Raw genomic sequence first — 20,127 nt, 5'->3', positions numbered from 1 at the left:
AGTTGGAGTGAGACCAGATTCGGATGTTCGAACGGACCTTGAACAAGAAGGTCTCGTCTCAAAGGTAGCTTCCATGGTGGAGCCGATGACATATTCACCAGATCTGCATACCAAGTCCTGCGTGGCCACGCAGGAGCTATCAAGATCACCGATGCCCTCTCCTGATTGATCCTGGCTACCAGCCTGGGGATGAGAGGAAACGGCGGGAATACATAAGCTAGTTTGAAGGTCCAAGGTGCTACTAGTGCATCTACTAGAGTCGCCTTGGGATCCCTGGATCTGGACCCGTAGCAAGGAACCTTGAAGTTCTGACGAGAGGCCATCAGATCCATGTCTGGAATGCCCCACAGTTGAGTAATTTGGGCAAAGATTTCCGGATGGAGTTCCCACTCCCCCGGATGTAATGTCTGACGACTCAGAAAATCCGCTTCCCAATTTTCCACTCCTGGGATGTGGATTGCAGACAGGTGGCAGGAGTGAGTCTCCGCCCATTGAATGATTTTGGTCACTTCTTCCATCGCCAGGGAACTCCTTGTTCCTCCCTGATGGTTGATGTACGCAACAGTCGTCATGTTGTCTGATTGAAACCGTATGAACTTGGCCTTTGCTAGCTGAGGCCAAGCCTTGAGAGCATTGAGTATCGCTCTCAGTTCCAGAATATTTATCGGTAGAAGAGATTCTTCCCGAGACCAAAGACCCTGAGCTTTCAGGGGTCCCCAGACCGCGCCCCAGCCCATCAGACTGGCGTCGGTCGTGACAATGACCCACTCTGGCCTGCGGAAGTTCATCCCTTGTGACAGGTTGTCCAGGGACAACCACCAACGGAGTGAATCTCTGGTCCTCTGATTTACTTGTATCGTCGGAGACAAGTTTGTATAGTCCCCATTCCACTGACTGAGCATGCACAGTTGTAATGGTCTTAGATTAATGCGCGCAAAAGGAACTATGTCCATTGCCGCTACCATCAAACCTATTACTTCCATGCACTGCGCTATGGAAGGAAGAGGAACGGAATGAAGTATTTGACAAGAGTTTAGAAGTTTTGTTTTTCTGGCCTCTGTCAGAAAAATCCTCATTTCTAAGGAGTCTATTATTGTTCCCAAGAAGGGAACCCTTGTTGACGGAGATAGAGAACTCTTTCTACGTTCACTTTCCATCCGTGAGATCTGAGAAAGGCCAGGACTATGTCCGTGTGAGCCTTTGCTTGAGGAAGGGACGACGCTTGAATCAGAATGTCGTCCAAGTAAGGTACTACTGCAATGCCCCTTGGTCTTAGCACCGCTAGAAGGGACCCTAGTACCTTTGTGAAAATCCTTGGAGCAGTGGCTAATCCGAAAGGAAGTGCCACGAACTGGTAATGCTTGTCCAGGAATGCGAACCTTAGGAACCGATGATGTTCCTTGTGGATAGGAATATGTAGATACGCATCCTTTAAATCCACCGTGGTCATGAATTGACCTTCCTGGATGGAAGGAAGAATTGTTCGAATGGTTTCCATTTTGAACGATGGAACCTTGAGAAACTTGTTTAGGATCTTGAGATCTAAGATTGGTCTGAACGTTCCCTCTTTTTTTGGGAACTACGAACAGATTGGAGTAGAACCCCATCCCTTGTTCCCCTAATGGAACAGGATGAATTACTCCCATTTTTAACAGGTCTTCTACACAATGTAAGAATGCCTGTTTTTTTATGTGGTCTGAAGACAATTGAGACCTGTGGAACCTCCCCCTTGGGGGAAGCCCTTTGAATTCCAGAAGATAACCTTGGGAGACTATTTCTAGTGCCCAAGGATCCAGAACATCTCTTGCCCAAGCCTGAGCGAAGAGAGAGAGTCTGCCCCCCACCAGATCCGGTCCCGGATCGGGGGCCAACAGTTCATGCTGTCTTGGTAGCAGTGGCAGGTTTCTTGGCCTGCTTTCCCTTGTTCCAGCCTTGCATTGGTCTCCAGGCTGGCTTGGCTTGAGAAGTATTATCCTCTTGCTTAGAGGACGTAGCACTTGGGGCTGGTCCGTTTCTACGAAAGGGACGAAAATTAGGTTTATTTTTGGCCTTGAAAGACCTATCCTGAGGAAGGGCGTGGCCCTTGCCCCCAGTGATATCAGAGATAATCTCTTTCAAGTCAGGGCCAAACAGCGTTTTCCCCTTGAAAGGAATGTTAAGCAATTTGTTCTTGGAAGACGCATCCGCTGACCAAGATTTCAACCAAAGCGCTCTGCGCGCCACAATAGCAAACCCAGAATTTTTCGCCGCTAACCTAGCCAATTGCAAAGTGGCGTCTAGGGTGAAAGAATTAGCCAATTTGAGAGCACGGATTCTGTCCATAATCTCCTCATAAGGAGGAGAATCACTAGTGATCGCCTTTTCTAGCTCATCGAACCAGAAACACGCGGCTGTAGTGACAGGGACAATGCATGAAATTGGTTGTAGAAGGTAACCTTGCTGAACAAACATCTTTTTAAGCAAACCTTCTAATTTTTTATCCATAGGATCTTTGAAAGCACAACTATCTTCTATGGGTATAGTGGTGCGTTTGTTTAAAGTAGAAACCGCCCCCTCGACCTTGGGGACTGTCTGCCATAAGTCCTTTCTGGGGTCGACCATAGGAAACAATTTTTTAAATATGGGGGGAGGGACGAAAGGTATACCGGGCCTTTCCCATTCTTTATTTACAATGTCCGCCACCCGCTTGGGTATAGGAAAAGCTTCTGGGGGCCCCGGGACCTCTAGGAACTTGTCCATTTTACATAGTTTCTCTGGGATGATCAAATTCTCACAATCATCCAGAGTGGATAACACCTCCTTAAGCAGAGCGCGGAGATGTTCCAACTTAAATTTAAATGTAATCACATCAGGTTCAGCTTGTTGAGAAATTTTCCCTGAATCTGAAATTTCTCCCTCAGACAAAACCTCCCTGGCCCCCTCAGACTGGTGTAGGGGCCCTTCAGAAACAATATCATCAGCGTCCTCATGCTCTTCAGTATTATCTAAAACAGAGCAGTCGCGCTTACGCTGATAAGTGGGCATTTTGGCTAAAATGTTTTTGATAGAATTATCCATTACAGTTGTTAATTGTTGCATAGTAAGGAGTATTGGCGCGCTAGATGTACTAGGGGCCTCCTGAGTGGGCAAGACTGGTGTAGACGAAGGAGGGGATGATGCAGTACCATGCTTACTCCCCTCACTTGAGGAATCATCTTGGGCATCATTTTCTCTAAATTTTGTGTCACATAAATCACATCTATTTAAATGAGAAGGAACCTTGGCTTCCCCACATTCAGAACACAGTCTATCTGGTAGTTCAGACATGTTAAACAGGCATAAACTTGATAACAAAGTACAAAAAAACGTTTTAAAATAAAACCGTTACTGTCACTTTAAATTTTAAACTGAACACACTTTATTACTGCAATTGCGAAAAAGTATGAAGGAATTGTTCAAAATTCACCAAAATTTCACCACAGTGTCTTAAAGCCTTAAAAGTATTGCACACCAAATTTGGAAGCTTTAACCCTTAAAATAACGGAACCGGAGCCGTTTTTATCTTTAACCCCTTTACAGTCCCTGATAACTAGAAATCCTTTTTCTACTTATCCTACAAACTTTCTACTTATCCCAGCAACCACATTTCAGCACCCAGATCGGTCACTGACCGACATCTAAGAAACCTGGGAACAACAGACCGGAAAGGCACGCAAAAATTCCACATCAGGAGGTGATCCAACAACCATACCATCGTGATCGGTCACTGACCGACAGACAAGCCACAGAATAGAAAAACCGGAGATACTTAAAAAACATCAGCAAACGGTTAGCACTTAACCGCAACGAAGATCCCACCAAGAAACCCTTAAGAGCGCGATCGGTCACTGACCGACAAAGGATAAGGTAACTGAGCGGCCACGACAACTACCCAAACACTTATATAAAAGTGAATTTTCTCGCAGCAAACAGATAAGCCCACCTAATAAGAGGAAACCAAAGCGGCATTTATTTAACCGCCAGCAGCTCATATAGAACTGCCACCAGCTTGATCTTGAAACTTAATCAAAACACTGGCATAGCGGCGTTTATTTAACCGCAATTATCTCACAAAAGTGATATCAAACAGATACACTTCAAGGTACTAATTTGTATACTTATATTATAGTGTGATAAAAATCGCACCAATATACCTCTACATTTGATATATAGTTGCCTAAGATAAGATCTCAATTGCATAGCTGAACTTGAAACAAAGTATCCTATATGAACTATACAGCAACTATTGTTTTATCCACTATAAAATTGTATCTACAAACATTCTGTTAGAAATTACAACTTGTGATAAACCCAAAACTGTATAAATTATAAGATTTCAACGTTATTATTTTAATTTAATTTATTTTTTATATATTATGTACATTTTTATACATAGAGACACCGGTGTCATTTTTTAAACTTTGAAGGAATTGTAATAATTTTTGTTTAACTGTACTTTTAGCATCACTACTATTGGGTAAATTTACCATAATCAAATAAAGGATCATATTTATTTCTTAAATAGTTTCGACATCCATTTTTTTCCAAAAGAGAATATAAAATTAGGACTCATCAAAACATTAACATATATTGAGCCCACACATTATCACACATATTTACAGTAAGACACATTGGGAATAGCAACTTGTTTTGCGCCACCTACTACAACTAACTATAACTCTTTAAACTTTGGGATAAAGTTTACTTCAGGTGTGCTAGATTCCCCACCAGCTAGACAGTCTAAACCTACCAAACATTCAGTCCCTGGTATCTGCTTTGCTGAGACCCAACCAAGCCCAAAGGGGAATACGATACCAAATGACGCCTTCAGAAAGTCTTTTCTATGTATCAGAACTCCTCACACATGCGACTGCATGTCATGCTTCTCAAAAACAAGTGCGCAATACCGGCGCGAAAATGAGACTCTGCCTATGATAAGGGAAAGCCCCTAGAGAATAAGGTGTCCCAAACAGTGCCTGCCGATATTATTTTACAAAATACCCAGATTAAAATGATTCCTCAAGGCTAAATATGTTTATTATATGAATCGATTTAGCCCAGAAAATGTCTACAGTCTTAAAAAACCCTTGTGAAGCCCTTATTTATTGTCTGTAATAAAAATGGCTTACCGGATCCCATAGGGAAAATGACAGCTTCCAGCATTACATCGTCTTGTTAGAATGTGTCATACCTCAAGCAGTAAAATTCTGCTCACTGTTCCCTCAACTGAAGTTAATTCCTCTCAACAGTCCTGTGTGGAACAGCCATGGATTTTAGTGACGGTTGCTAAAATCATTTTCCTCTTACAAACAGAAATCTTCATCTCTTTTCTGTTTCAGAGTAAATAGTACATACCAGCACTATTTTAAAATAACAAACTCTTGATTGAATAATAAAAACTACAGTTAAACACTAAAAAACTCTAAGCCATCTCCGTGGAGATGTTGCCTGTACAACGGCAAAGAGAATGACTGGGGTAGGCGGAGCCTAGGAGGGATCATGTGACCAGCTTTGCTGGGCTCTTTGCCATTTCCTGTTGGGGAAGAGAATATCCCACAAGTAAGGATGACGCCGTGGACCGGACACACCTATGTTGGAGAAAGGGACTATGTCCATTGCCGCTACCATTAATCCGATTGTCTCCATGCACTGAGCTACAGATGGCCGAGGAATTGAATGAAGGTCTCGGCAAGAGGTTAAGAGTTTTAACTTTCTGACCTCCGTCAGAAATATTTTCATTTCTACCGAGTCTATCAGAGTTCCTAGGAAGGAAACTCTTGTGAGGGGGGAGCGAGAGAGAGAACTCTTTTTGATGTTCACCTTCCACCCGTGAGACCTCAGAAAGGCCAATACAATTTCTGTGTGAGACTTGGCTCTTTGGAAAGTCGACGCCTGAATTAAGATGTCGTCTAGATAAGGCGCCACTGCTATGCCCCGCGGTCTTAGAACCGCCAGGAGGGACCCTAGCACCTTTGTGAAAATTCTGGGAGCAGTGGCCAACCCGAAAGGAAGAGCCACAAACTGGTAATGCTTGTCCAGAAAGGCGAACCTGAGAAACTGGTGATGATCTTTGTGGATAGGAATGTGCAGATACGCATCCTTTAAATCCACGATGGTCATATATTGACCCTCCTGGATCATTGGTAAGATTGTCCGAATGGTCTCCATCTTGAATGATGGGACTCTGAGAAATTTGTTTAGAATTTTGAGATCCAGGATTGGTCTGAAAGTTCCTTCTTTCTTGGGAACCACAAACAGGTTTGAGTAAAAACCCAGCCCTTGATCCGCTATTGGAACTGGGTGGATCACTCCCATTGAATGTAGGTCTTCTACACAGCGTAAGAACGCCTCTTTCTTTGTCTGGTCTGTAGACAGACGAGAAATGTGGAACCTTCCCCTTGGAGGGGAGTCCTTGAATTCTAGAAGATATCCCTGGGATACAATCTCTAAGGCCCAGGGATCGAGTACATCTCTTGCCCAGGCCTGAGCAAAGAGAGAGAGTCTGCCCCCTACTAGATCCGGTCCCGGATCGGGGGCTACCCCTTCATGCTGTCTTGGAGGCAGCTGCAGGCTTCTTGGCCTGTTTACCCTTGTTCCAGCCCTGGTAAGGTTTCCAGGCTGACCTGGGTTGGGAAGCGTTACCCTCTTGCTTTGCAGCAGGGGAGGATGAAGCGAGACCGCTCCTGAAAATCCGAAAGGAACGAAAATTATTTTGTTTGTTTTTTATCTTGAAAGACTTGTCCTGAGGGAGAGCATGGCCTTTTCCCCCAGTGATTTCTGAAATCTCTTTCAATTCAGGCCCGTAGAGGGTCTTTCCTTTGAAAGGGATGTTCAAGAGTTTGGATTTTGACGACACATCGGCCGACCAGGACTTTTAGCCATAGCGCCCTGCGAGCTAAAATGGCGAAACCTGAATTCTTTGCCGCTAACTTAGCTAGTTGGAAAGCGGCATCTGTGATAAAACAGAATTTATGCTTACCTGATAAATTACTTTCTCCAACGGTGTGTCCGGTCCACGGCGTCATCCATTACTTGTGGGATATTCTCCTCCCCTACAGGGAAAGGCAAGGAGAGCACACAGCAAGAGCTGTCCATATAGCTCCCCCTCTGGCTCCGACCCCCAGTCATTCGACCAACGGTTAGGAGAAAAAGGAGAAACTATAGGGTGCCGTGGTGACTGTAGTGTATAAAGAAAAAGAAAAAAATTTCAAACCTGATTAAAAAAACCAGGGCGGGCCGTGGACCGGACACACCGTTGGAGAAAGTAATTTATCAGGTAAGCATAAATTCTGTTTTCGCCAACATTGGTGTGTCCGGTCCACGGCGTCATCCTTACTTGTGGGAACCAATACCAAAGCTTTAGGACACGGATGAAGGGAGGGAGCAAATCAGGTTACCTAAACAGAAGGCACCACGGCTTGCAAAACCTCTCCCCCAAAAATAGCCTCAGAAGAAGCAAAAAACAGAATTTATGTTTACCTGATAAATTACTTTCTCCAACGGTGTGTCCGGTCCACGGCGTCATCCTTACTTGTGGGATATTCTCTTCCCCAACAGGAAATGGCAAAGAGCCCAGCAAAGCTGGTCACATGATCCCTGCTAGGCTCCGCCTTCCCCAGTCATTCGACCGACGTAAAGGAGGAATATTTGCATAGGAGAAATCATATGATACAGTGGTGACTGTAGTTAAAGAAAATAAATCATCAGACCTGATTAAAAAACCAGGGCGGGCCGTGGACCGGACACACCGTTGGAGAAAGTAATTTATCAGGTAAACATAAATTCTGTTTTCTCCAACATAGGTGTGTCCGGTCCACGGCGTCATCCTTACTTGTGGGAACCAATACCAAAGCTTTAGGACACGGATGATGGGAGGGAGCAAATCAGGTCACCTAGATGGAAGGCACCACGGTTTGCAAAACCTTTCTCCCAAAAATAGCCTCAGAAGAAGCAAAAGTATCAAATTTGTAAAATTTGGTAAAAGTGTGCAGTGAAGACCAAGTCGCTGCCTTACATATCTGATCAACAGAAGCCTCGTTCTTAAAGGCCCATGTGGAAGCCACGGCCCTAGTGGAATGAGCTGTGATTCTTTCAGGAGGCTGCCGTCCGGCAGTCTCATAAGCCAATCTGATGATGCTTTTAAGCCAAAAAGATAGAGAGGTAGAAGTTGCTTTTTGACCTCTCCTTTTACCAGAATAAACAACAAACAAGGAAGATGTTTGTCTGAAATCCTTTGTAGCATCTAAATAGAATTTTAGAGCACGGACAACGTCCAAATTGTGTAACAAACGTTCCTTCTATGAAACTGGATTCGGACACAAAGAAGGTACAACTATCTCCTGGTTAATATTTTTGTTGGAAACAACCTTCGGAAGAAAACCAGGCTCAGTACGTAAAAACCACCTTATCTGCATGGACCAGATAGGGCGGAGAACACTGCAGAGCAGATAACTCAGAAACTCTTCTAGCAGAAGAAATTGCAACCTAAAACAAAACTTTCCAAGATAATAACTTAATATCTATGGAATGTAAGGGTTCAAACGGAACCCCTTGAAGAACTGAAAGAACTAGATTAAGACTCCAGGGAAGAGTCAAAGGTCTGTAAACAGGCTTGATTCTAACCAGAGCCTGAACAAACGCTTAAACGTCTGGCACAGCTGCCAGCCTTTTGTGAAGTAAAACAGATAAAGCAGAGATCTGTCCCTTCAGAGAACTCGCAGAAAATCCTTTCTCCAAACCTTCTTGTAGAAAGGAATGTACAACGGCAAAGAGAATGACTGGGGAAGGCGGAGCCTAGCAGGGATCATGTGACCAGCTTTGCTGGGCTCTTTGCCATTTCCTGTTGGGGAAGAGAATATCCCACAAGTAAGGATGACGCCGTGGACCGGACACACCTATGTTGGAGAAATATCAAATTTGTAAAATTTGGCCAAAGTGTTCAGAGAAGACCAAGTCGCTGCCTTACATATCTGATTAACAAAAGCCTCGTTCTTGAAGGCCCATGTGGAAGCCACAGCCCTAGTGGAGTGAGCTGTGATTCGTTCAGGAGGCTGCCGTCTGGCAGTCTCATAAGCCAATCGGATAATGCTTTTCAGCCAGAAAGAAGAGAGGTAGCAATGGCTTTTTGTCCTCTCCTCTTACCAGAGTAAACGACAAACAAGGATGAGGTTTGTCTAAAATTCTTTGTTGCTTCTAAATAGAACTTTAAAGCACAGACTACATCTAAATTGTGTAACAAACATTCCTTCTTTGAAAATGGATTCGGGCACAGAGAAGGAACAACTATTTCCTGGTTAATATTCTTGTTGGAAACAAATTTTGGAAGAAAACCAGGCTTGGTACGCAAAATAACCTTATCTGAATGGAACACCAGATAGGGTGGATCACACTGCAAAGCAGATAATTCAGAAACTCTTCTAGCAGAAGAAATAGCAACCAAAAACAGAACTTTCCAAGATAGCAACTTGATATCTATGGAATGTAAGGGTTCAAACGGAACCCCCTGAAGAACTGAAAGAACTAAATTTAGACTCCAAGGAGGAGTCAAGGGTCTGTAAACAGGTTTGATTCTGACCAAAGCCTGTACAAAAGCTTGTACCTCTGGCACAGCTGCCAGTCGTTTGTATAACAAGACAGATAAAGCAGAAATCTGTCCTTTTAGAGAACTCGCTGACAATCCCTTATCCAAACCTTCTTGGAGAAAGGAGAGGATCTTAGGAATTTTAATCTTACTCCAGGAGAATCCCTTGGATTCACACCAACAGATATATCTTTTCCATATTTTATGGTAAATCTTTCTAGACACAGGTTTTCTGGCTTGGACCAGAGTATCTATCACTGAATCTGAAAACCCACGCTTGGATAAAATCAAACGTTCAATTTCCAAGCAGTCAGCTGCAGAGAAATTAGATTTGGATGTTCGAATGGACCTTGTACTAGAAGATACTGCCTCAAAGGTAGCTTCCATGGTGGAGCCGATGACATATTCACCAGTTCTGCATACCAAGTGCTGCGCGGCCACGCAGGAGCTATCAGAATCACAGAGGCCTTCTCCTGTTTGATCCTGGCTACAAGCCTGGGAAGGAGAGGGAACGGTGGAAACGCATAAGCTAGGTTGAACGGCCAAGGCGCCACTAATGCATCCACTAGAGTGGCCTTGGGATCCCTGGATCTGGACCCGTAGCAAGGAACCTTGAAGTTGTGACGAGACGCCATCAGATCCATGTCTGGAATGTCCCATAATTGAGTCAACTGGGCAAACACCTCCGGGTGGAGTTCCCACTCCCCCGGATAGAAAATCTGACGGCTCAGATAATCCACCTCCCAGTTGTCTACTCCTGGGATGTGGATTGCAGATAGGTGGCAGGAGTGATCCTCCGGCCATTTGATGATCTCGGATACCTCTCTCATCGCCAAGGAACTCCTTGTTCCTCCCTGATGGTTGATGTAAGCTACAGTCATGTTATCTGACTGGAATCTTATGTATCCGGCCTTCGTTAGATGAGGCCAAGCCCGGAGAGCATTGAATATCACTCTCAGTTACAGGATGTTGATTGGGAGAAGAAACTCTTCCCGAGACCATAAACCCTGAGTTTTCAGGGAATCCCAGACCGCGCCCCAGCCTGATAGACTGGCGTCGGTCGTGACAATGACCCACTTTGGTCTGTAGAAACTCATTCCCTGAGACAAGTGATCCTGTCTACTGGAGCATGCACAGTTGTAATGGTCTTAAATGAATTCGAGCAAAAGGAACTATGTCCATTGCTGCAACCATCAACCCTACTACTTCCATGCACTGAGCTATGGAAGACTGCAGAATAGAGAGAAGAACTTGACAAGTGTTTAGAAGCTTTGACTTTCTGACTTCTGTCCGGAAGATCTTCATTTCAAAAGAATCTATTATTGTTCCCAAAAAGGGAACTCTTGTCGACGGAGACAGGAAACTCTTTTCTACGTTCACCTTCCACCCGTGAGATCTGAGAAAGGCTAGAACAATGTCTGTATGAGCCTTTGCCTTGGAAAGAGACAACGCTTGCATTAGAATGTCGTCCAGATAAGGTACCACTGCAATGCCCCTTGGTCTTAGAACACAATTCTACACAATGTAAGAATGCCTGTCTACTTATTTGGTTTGAAGATAAGTGAGAAATGTGGAACCTTCCCCTTGGTGGTAGTTCCTTGAATTCTAGAAGATAACCCTGAGAGACTATTTCTAGTGTCCAGGGATCCTGAACATCTCTTGCCCAAGCCTGAGCAAAGAGAGAGAGTCTGCCCCCTACTAGAACCGGTCCCGGATCAGGGGCTACCCCTTAGTGCTGTCTTGGTAGCAGCAGCAGGCTTCTTGGTCTGTTTACCCTTATTCCAGCCTTGCATTGGTTTCCAAGCTGGTTTAGTCTGGGAAGAGTTACCCTCTTGTCTAGAGGCTGCCGAGTTAGAAGCCGGTCCGTTCCTGAAATTGCGAAAGGAACGAAAATTGGACTTATTCTTAGCCTTGAAAGGCCTATCCTGTGGGAGGGCATGGCCCTTTCCCCCAGTGATGTCTGAAATAATTTCTTTCAATTCTGGCCCAAAAAGGGTCTTACCTTTGAAAGGGATATTAAGCAATTTTGTCTTGGAAGATACATCCGCCGACCAAGACTTTAGCCAGAGCGCTCTGTGCGCCACAATTGCAAACCCTGAATTTTTCGCCGCTAATCTCGCTAACTGCAAAGCGGCGTCTAAAATAAAGGAATTAGCTAACTTAAGTGCGTGAATTCTGTCCATGACTTCCTCATACGGAGTCTCCCTACTGAGCGACTTTTCCAGTTCCTCGAACCAGAACCACGCCGCTGTAGTGACAGGAATAATGCACAAAATAGGTTGAAGGAGGTAACCTTGCTGTACAAAAATCTTTTTAAGCAAACCCTCCAATTTTTTATCCATAGGATCTTTGAAAGCACAATTGTCCTTAATGGGAATGGTTGTGCGTTCGGCTAGTGTAGAAACCGCCCCCTCGACCTTAGGGACTGTTTGCCATATGTCCTTCCTGGGCTCGACCATAGGGAACAATTTCTTAAATATAGGAGGAGGGACAAAAAAGGTATGCCTGGCTTCTCCCACTCCTTATTCACTATGTCCGCCACCCGTTTAGGTATCAGAAAGGCATTAGGGTGCACCGGGACCTCTAGGAACTTGTCCATCTTGCACAAGTTTTCTGGGATGACCAGATTGTCACTATCATCCAGAGTAGATAGCACCTCCTTAAAGGGACACTGAACCCAATTTTTTTATTTTGTAATTCAGAAAGAGCATGCAATTTTAAGCAACTTTCTAATTTACTCCTATTATCAATTTTTCTTCTCTCTTGCTATCATTATTTGAAAAAGAAGGCATCTGAGCTTTTTTTTTGGTTTCAGTACTCTGGTCAGCACTTTTTTTATTGGTGGATGGATTTATCCACCAATCAGCAAGGACAACCCAGGTTGTTCACCAAAAATGGGCCGCATCTAAACTTACATTCTTGCATTTCAAATAAAGATACCAAGAGAATGAAGAAAATTTGATAATAGGAGTAAATTAGAAAGTTGCTTAAAATTTCATGCTCAATCTAAATCACGAAAGAAAATTTTTGGGTACAGTGTCCCTTTAATGCGCGGAGATGCTCTGATTTAAATTTAAATGTCACAACATCAGGTTCTGCCCGCTTAGAAATTCTTCCTGTATCAGAAATTTCTCCATCTAAGAATCCCTCCCTCACTGCCACTTCAGACAGGTGTGAGGGTATGACAGAAAAATTATCATCAGTGCCCTCCTGCTCCACAGTGTTTAAAACAGAGCAATCGCACTCTCTCTGAAATGCTGGCATTTTGGATAAAATATTAGCTATGGAGTTATCCATTACTGCCGTCAATTGTTGCATAGTAACAAGCATTGGCGCGCTAGAAGTACTAGGGGTCGCCTGCGCGGGCATAACTGGTATAGACACAGAAGGAGATGATGTAGAACTCTCTCTACTTCCTTCATCTGAGGAATCATCCTGGGCAACCTTACTATTTGTGACAATACTGTCCTTACTGTGTTTGGACGCTATGGCACAATTATCACATATTTGAAGGGGGAACCACATTGGCTTCCATACATACAGAACATGATCTATCAGAAGGTACAGACATGTTAACCCCTTAACGACCGAGGACGTGCAGGGTACGTCCTCAAAAAAAAGGCTGTTAACGCCTGAGGACGTACCCTGCACGTCCTCGGTGTGGAAAGCAGCTGGAAGCGATCCTGCTCGCTTCCAGCTGCTTTCCGGTTATTGCAGTGATGCCTCGATATGGAGGCATCCTGCAATAACCTTTTGAAGCCATCCGATGCAGAGAGAGCCACTCTGTGGCCCTCTCTGCACCGGAGATGGGTTACTTACTTTGTTGGTGGGTGGGAGCAGGACCGGGAGGCGGCCATCGATGGCCCTTGATGATGCGGAGGGGGGCGGGATCGTGGGCGGGGATGTCAGGGCGCGCGCACAGACGCGCGCACGTGGAGGCGAGGGGGGCGGGCGCGTGCACGGGGAGGGAGCGGGTGGGAACCGCTACACTACAGAAATATTTTATGTAGAAGTGGGGAAAAAGGGGGATATTATTTACAATTTAGCAAGATCGGTATGGCTGGTGGGGTGTTAGTCTGTGGGGGGGAAGCTACACTACAGAAAAAAATAAAATAAAAATAATAAAACCCTTTATTTTTTGCAAACTGGGTACTGGCAGACAGCTGCCAGTACCCAAGATGGCCCCCAATAAGGCAGAGGGGGGGTTAGAGAGCTGTTTTGGGGGGGTCAGGGAGGTTGGGGGCTAAGGGGAGGATCCTACATAGCAGCATATGTAAATATGCTCATTTTTTTAAAAAAGAATATTCAAAGATGCCTTTTATTTTAGTACTGGCAGACTTTCTGCCAGTACTTAAGATGGCGGGCACAATTGTGGGGTGGGGGAGGGAAGGGAGCTGTTTGGGAGGGATCAGGGGGTGTGATGTGTCAGGTGGGAGGCTGATCTCTACACTAAAACTAAAATTAACCCTGCAAGCTCTCTACAAACTACCTAATTAACCCCTTCACTGCTAGCCATAATAAACGTGTGATGTGCAGCAGCATTTAGCGGCCTTCTTATTACCAAAAAGCAACGCCAAAGCCAAAAATGTCTGCTATTTCTGAACAAAGGGGATCCCAGAGAAGCATTTACAAACATTTGTGCCATAATTGCACAAGCTGTTTGTAAATAATTTCAGTGAGAAACCTAAAATTGTGAAAAAATTTACGTTTTTTTTTAATTTGATCGCATTTGGCGGTGAAATGGTGGCATGAAATATACCAAAATGGGCCTAGATGAATACTTGGGGTTGTCTACTACACTACACTACAGCTAAAATTAACCCTAGAAGCTCCCTACATACGCCCTAATTAACCCATTCACTGCTGGGCATAATACACATGTGGTGCGCAGTGGCATTTAGCAGCCTTCTAATTATCAAAAAGCAACGCCAAAGCCATACATGTCTGCTATTTCTAAAGAAAGGGGATCCCAGAGAAGCATTTACAATCATTTATGCCATAATTGCATAAGTTGTTAGTAAATAATTTCAGTGAGAAACCTAAAGTTTGTGAAAAAATTTGTGAAAAAACTTAATTTATGCTTACCTGATAAATTTATTTCTCTTGTAGTGTATCCAGTCCACGGATCATCCATTACTTATGGGATATTAACTCCTCCCCAACAGGAAGTGCAAGAGGATTCACCCAGCAGAGCTGCTATATAGCTCCTCCCCTAACTGCCATTACCAGTCATTCGACCGAAAACATGCAGAGAAAGGAAAACCATAGGGTGCAGTGGTGACTGTAGTTTAATGGAAAAATTACCTGCCTTAAAGTGACAGGGCGGGCCGTGGACTGGATACACTACAAGAGAAATAAATTTATCAGGTAAGCATAAATTATGTTTTCTCTTGTTAAGTGTATCCAGTCCACGGATCATCCATTACTTATGGGATACCAATACCAAAGCTAAAGTACACGGATGACGGGAGGGACAGGCAGGCTCTTTATACGGAAGGAACCACTGCCTGAAGAACCTTTCTCCCAAAAACAGCCTCCGAAGAAGCAAAAGTGTCAAATTTTTAAAATTTGGAAAAAGTATGAAGAGAAGACCAAGTTGCAGCCTTGCAAATCTGTTCAACAGAAGCCTCATTCTTAAAGGCCCAAGTGGAAGCCACAGCTCTAGTAGAATGTGCTGTAATTCTTTCAGGAGGCTGCTGTCCAGCAGTCTCATAGGCTAACCGTATTATGCTACGAAGCCAAAAGGAGAGAGAGGTAGCCGAAGCTTTTTGACCTCTCCTCTGACCAGAATAAACGACAAACAGGGAAGACGTTTGTCGAAAATCCTTAGTTGCCTGTAGATAAAATTTCAGGGCACGGACTACATCTAGATTGTGTAGCAGACGTTCCTTTTTCGAAGAAGGATTAGGACACAAAGATGGAACCACAATCTCTTGATTGATATTCCTGTTAGTGACCACCTTAGGTAGGAACCCAGGTTTAGTACGCAGAACTACCTTGTCTGAATGAAAAATCAGATAAGGAGAATCACAATGTAAGGCTAATAACTCAGAGACTCTTCGAGCCGAGGAAATCGCCATTAAAAACAGAACTTTCCAAGATAACAACTTGATATCAATGGAATGAAGGGGTTCAAACGGAACCCCCTGTAAAACATTAAGAACTAAGTTCAAACTCCATGGTGGAGCAACAGTTTTAAACACAGGCTTGATCCTAGCTAAAGCCTGACAAAAAGCTTGAACGTCCGGAACTTCTGACAGACGTTTGTGTAAAAGAATGGACAGAGCTGAAATCTGTCCCTTTAAGGAACTAGCGGATAAACCCTTTTCTAAACCTTCTTGTATAAAAGACAATATCCTCGGAATCCTAACCTTACTCCATGAGTAACTCTTGGATTCGCACCAATATAAGTATTTGCGCCATATCTTAAGGTAAATCTTTCTGGTAACAGGCTTCCTAGCCTGTATTAAGGTATCAATAACTGACTCAGAAAAACCACGTTTTGATAAAATCAAGCGTTCAATTTCCAAGCAGTCAGCTTCAGAGAAATTAGATTTTGATGTTTGAAGGGACCCTGGATCAGAAGGTCCTGTTTCAGAGGTAGCGACCAAGGTGGACAGGATGACATGTCCACTAGATCTGCATACCAAGTCCTGCGTGGCCATGCAGGTGCTATTAGAATCACTGATGCTCTCTCCTGTTTGATTCTGGCAATCAATCGAGGAAGCATCGGGAAGGGTGGAAACACATAAGCCATCCCGAAGGTCCAAGGTGCTGTCAAAGCATCTATCAGAACCGCTCCCGGATCCCTGGATCTGGACCCGTAACGAGAAAGCTTGGTGTTCTGTCGAGACGCCATGAGATCTATCTCTGGTTTGCCCCAACGTCGAAGTATTTGGGCAAAGACCTCCGGATGAAGTTCCCACTCCCCCCGGATGAAAAGTCTGATGACTTAAGAAATCCGCCTCCCAGTTCTCCACTCCCGGGATGTGGATTGCTGACAGGTGGCAAGAGTGAGACTCTGCCCAGCGAATTATCTTTGATACTTCCATCATTGCTAGGGAGCTTCTTGTCCCTCCCTGATGGTTGATGTAAGCTACAGTCGTGATGTTGTCCGACTGAAACCTGATGAACCCCCGAGTTGTTAACTGGGGCCAAGCCAGAAGGGCATTGAGAACTGCTCTCAATTCCAGAATGTTTATTGGTAGGAGACTCTCCTGATTCCATTGTCCCTGAGCCTTCAGAGAATTCCAGACAGCGCCCCAACCTAGTAGGCTGGTGTCTGTTGTTACAATTGTCCAGTCCGGCCTGCTGAATGGCATCACCCTGGACAGATGTGGCCGAGAAAGCCACCATAGAAGAGAATTTCTGGTCTCTTGATCCAGATTCAGAGTAGGGGACAAGTCTGAGTAATCCCCATTCCACTGACTTAGCATGCACAATTGCAGCGGTCTGAGATGTAGGCGTGCAAAGGGTACTATGTCCATTGCTGCTACCATTAAGCCGATCACCTCCATGCATTGAGCTACTGACGGGTGTTGAATGGAATGAAGGACACGGCATGCATTTTGAAGCTTTGTTAACCTGTCTTCTGTCAGGTAAATCTTCATTTCTACAGAATCTATAAGAGTCCCCAAGAAGGGAACTCTTGTGAGTGGAAAGAGAGAACTCTTCTTTTCGTTCACCTTCCATCCATGCGACCTTAGAAATGCCAGTACTAACTCTGTATGAGACTTGGCAGTTTGAAAGCTTGAAGCTTGTATCAGAATGTCGTCTAGGTACGGAGCTACCGCAATTCCTCGCGGTCTTAGTACCGCCAGAAGAGCACCCAGAACCTTTGTGAACATTCTCGGAGCCGTAGCCAATCCGAATGGAAGAGCTACAAACTGGTAATGCCTGTCTAGAAAGGCAAACCTTAGATACCGGTAATGATCTTTGTGAATCGGTATGTGAAGGTAAGCATCCTTTAAATCCAATGTGGTCATGTACTGACCCTTTTGGATCATGGGTAAAATTGTCCGAATAGTTTCCATTTTGAACGATGGAACTCTTAGGAATTTGTTTAGGATCTTTAAATCCAAGATTGGCCTGAAAGTTCCCTCTTTTTTGGGAACCACAAACAGATTTGAGTAAAACCCTTGTCCTTGTTCCGACCGCGGAACCGGATGGATCACTCCCATTAATAAAAGATCTTGTACGCAGCGTAGAAACGCCTCTTTCTTTATTTGGTTTGTTGACAACCTTGACAGATGAAATCTCCCTCTTGGGGGAGAGAATTTGAAGTCTAGAAGGTATCCCTGAGATATGATCTCTAACGCCCAGGGATCCTGGACATCTCTTGCCCAAGCCTGGGCGAAGAGAGAAAGTCTGCCCCCCACTAGATCCGTTCCCGGATCGGGGGCCCTCGATTCATGCTGTCTTAGGGGCAGCAGCAGGTTTCCTGGCCTGCTTGCCCTTGTTCCAGAACTGGTTAGGTCTCCAGCCTTGTCTGTAGCGAGCAACAGCTCCTTCCTGTTTTGGTGCAGAGGAAGTTGATGCTGCTCCTGCTTTGAAATTACGAAAGGAACGAAAATTAGACTGTCTAGCCTTAGGTTTGGCTCTGTCTTGAGGCAGGGCATGGCCTTTACCTCCTGTAATGTCAGCGATAATTTCTTTCAACCCGGGCCCGAATAAGGTCTGCCCTTTGAAAGGTATATTAAGCAATTTAGATTTAGAAGTAACGTCAGCTGACCAGGATTTTAGCCACAGTGCTCTGCGTGCCTGAATGGCGAATCCGGAATTCTTAGCCGTAAGTTTAGTTAAATGTACTACGGCATCTGAAATAAATGAGTTAGCTAACTTAAGGGCTTTAAGCTTGTGTGTAATCTCATCTAATGGAGCTGATTCAAGTGTCTCTTCCAGAGACTCAAACCAAAATGCTGCTGCAGCCGTGACAGGCGCAATGCATGCAAGAGGTTGCAATATAAAACCTTGTTGAACAAACATTTTCTTAAGGTAACCCTCTAACTTTTTATCCATTGGATCTGAAAAGGCACAGCTCTCCTCCACCGGGATAGTGGTACGCTTAGCTAAAGTAGAAACTGCTCCCTCCACCTTAGGGACCGTTTGCCATAAGTCCCGTGTGGTGGCGTCTATTGGAAACATCTTTCTAAATATCGGAGGGGGTGAGAACGGCACACCGGGTCTATCCCACTCCTTAGTAACAATTTCAGTAAGTCTCTTAGGTATAGGAAAAACCTCAGTACTCGCCGGTACCGCAAAATATTTATCCAACCTACACATTTTCTCTGGTATTGCAACTGTGTTACAATCATTCAGAGCCGCTAACACCTCCCCTAGTAATACACGGAGGTTTTCCAGCTTAAATTTAAAATTTGAAATATCTGAATCCAGTTTGTTTGGATCAGAACCGTCACCTGCAGAATGAAGCTCTCCGTCCTCATGTTCTGCAAATTGTGACGCAGTGTCTGACATGGCCCTAATATTATCAGCGCACTCTGTTCTCACCCCAGAGTGATCACGCTTACCTCTTAGTTCTGGTAATTTAGCCAAAACTTCAGTCATAACAGTAGCCATATCCTGTAATGTGATTTGTAATGGCCGCCCAGATGTACTCGGCGCTACAATATCACGCACCTCCCGAGCGGGAGATGCAGGTACTGACACGTGAGGCGAGTTAGTCGGCATAACTCTCCCCTCGTTGTTTGGTGAAATTTGTTCAATTTGTACAGATTGACTTTTATTTAAAGTAGCATCAATACAGTTAGTACATAAATTTCTATTGGGCTCCACTTTGGCTTTAGCACATATAGCACAGATATCTTCCTCTGAATCAGACATGTTTAACACACTAGCAAATAAACTAGCAACTTGGAAATACTTTTCAAGTAATTTACTATAATATGAAAACGTACTGTGCCTATAAGAAGCACAGAAAAAGTTATGACAGTTGAAAATTAATAAACTGAAAAGTTATAGCATCAAATCTTTGTAAAAAACACAATTTTAGCAAAGGATTGCTCCCATTAGCAAAGGATAACTAACCCTGATAGCAGAAAAAAAAAAAAAAAAAAAATACAGAAAACATAATTTATGCTTACCTGATAAATTCCTTTCTTCTGTAGTGTGATCAGTCCACGGGTCATCATTACTTCTGGGATATTACTCCTCCCCAACAGGAAGTGCAAGAGGATTCACCCAGCAGAGCTGCATATAGCTCCTCCCCTCTACGTCACTCCCAGTCATTCGACCAAGGACCAACGAGAAAGGAAAAGCCAAGGGTGAAGTGGTGACTGGAGTATAAATTAAAAAATATTTACCTGCCTTAAAAACAGGGCGGGCCGTGGACTGATCACACTACAGAAGAAAGGAATTTATCAGGTAAGCATAAATTATGTTTTCTTCTGTTAAGTGTGATCAGTCCACGGGTCATCATTACTTCTGGGATACCAATACCAAAGCAAAAGTACACGGATGACGGGAGGGATAGGCAGGCTCTTTATACAGAAGGAACCACTGCCTGAAGAACC

The sequence above is a fragment of the Bombina bombina genome, chromosome 3, assembly GCF_027579735.1.
Source record: "Bombina bombina isolate aBomBom1 chromosome 3, aBomBom1.pri, whole genome shotgun sequence".
NCBI lineage: Eukaryota > Metazoa > Chordata > Amphibia > Anura > Bombinatoridae > Bombina > Bombina bombina.
Note: the sequence above shows the minus strand (reverse complement) of the source record.